The following is a 1,541-nucleotide window of genomic DNA, read 5'->3' as shown; positions in this document are numbered from 1 at the left end:
CACTAAAAATCACTCATAACCTTTAGTGACAATATTTTAGGATTTTGGTCGCCACTAAAAGTCAAGTTCTTTTGTAGTGAATCTTAGTTGGCAATGCTTAGGTGGAGGGATTAGTCCCATGTGGCTTGCCACGTCACCAAAAAATTGGGGTGTTAACTCTTGAGGGTATTTGTGATCTCCTGGGATAACTGCGGGGGTATTTTTGATCCCAAAATGTAATGGAGGGTATAAGTGGTCTATTTCGCATAGTTCAGGGGCAATTTTGACCCTTTTCCGTATTATTTTTATAATTGTTTAATTTACTAATTTGACTCATTTAAATTTCTGTTAGGTAAGATTAAATTTGAAGAGGAAGTACTCTCTATCTTTAGGTTTAAATATGAAAATTTCGCAAGTTGTCTACCGATAAATTTTGAGTTTTACTTTATTTCATCATTAAGAAAAGGTTTCAATTTTTTTTTTTATCTTTTGTTATATATATGTTTAAGCTTTCTATTTATAATTTGATGAACAAGTTAGGATTTTATTATGATTTCTTTTTTTGGTGCAATGTATAAATAGACTGATTGTTAACGTGTTTTTAGAGCTTTTAGCATCATATTAGAGTCACACCAAACAACTCCAAAACCACCTAAGAATATCACGGACATGATCAGAGTTAATGACAAAGGAACGAATGTCATCAATGGATCAGAATTAACTAACGGAATACTTGTAAACATAAGCTTTAAGCACAGGTGTTCATGCTATCACATAAACTTAATGCATATCATGATCTTAAGCATGGTAATCTTATCAACAGATGTTACAGAGAACATACCTGAAGCAGATGACAAATTCACATATAGAGAAGTGGAAGCGTCAACTGAAAGTCAATAAAGTTGAACCTGCTAAGGTACTTATCCCACACTTCACGGGCACGAGTAGCGTACTGTACCTTCTCCCCAGGACCCATCAGCTTCCAATGCATCTGATGCTGCCTTTGTGGCCTGAAAAGTGATGTGCTCTTACTAACATGCTTGAGTGTAACTAACTGGTGTACACTAAGGCATCTCTCATACATAAAAATAGATTCTTACAGCTTTCACCCTGAAGATTCAGGAAGTGCACGCAAGAGCAAGTAGGACGAGAGTAACTAACTGGTGTACACTAAGGCATCTCTCATACAAAAAAATAGATTCTTACAGCTTTCACCCTGAAGATTCAGGAAGTGCACGCAAGAGCAAGTAGGACGAGAGTAACTAACTGGTGTACTATGCTCTTTAATAAAGTCACGGCTGAAAATGTTATTCTCAGTGTAAGCAGAACATGGTAGTCCAAAAGCAGTAGAAATTAGATAAACAAGTTACAAAGATAAGGTATTTACTCAAATAAGCATGTCATCTGAAGTTCACCCAAGAGCAAGTAGGACGAGGAGTGGCTACTTGCTTTTCTTCTTTTTTCCACTCCCTTCAGGTTCACTAATACATTGATCACTACTAAAAAACTGCTAATAAACGACGGAAGAAAAAGTGACGGACGGCGTCGCTCCAAAAAAGCGA

The 1,541-nt window shown here is 36.5% G+C and overlaps 1 long non-coding RNA gene across 1 annotated transcript; it reads right to left on the bottom strand.

Moving 5' to 3' along the window:
* Positions 1-456: 456 nt before the first annotated feature.
* On the bottom strand, positions 457-1,472 carry LOC125852887 (uncharacterized). The gene is made up of 3 exons (XR_007445080.1): positions 1,367-1,472; positions 1,186-1,277; positions 457-989 (listed from the first exon to the last, which is right to left on the bottom strand). It is a non-coding gene; the product is annotated as an uncharacterized LOC125852887 (long non-coding RNA).
* Positions 1,473-1,541: the final 69 nt, after the last annotated feature.

The sequence above is a fragment of the Solanum stenotomum genome, unplaced genomic scaffold, assembly GCF_019186545.1.
Source record: "Solanum stenotomum isolate F172 unplaced genomic scaffold, ASM1918654v1 scaffold6523, whole genome shotgun sequence".
Taxonomy (NCBI): Eukaryota; Viridiplantae; Streptophyta; class Magnoliopsida; order Solanales; family Solanaceae; genus Solanum; species Solanum stenotomum.
The sequence above is the reverse complement of the archived record's forward strand: the minus strand, read 5'-3'. Positions and strand labels throughout refer to the sequence as shown.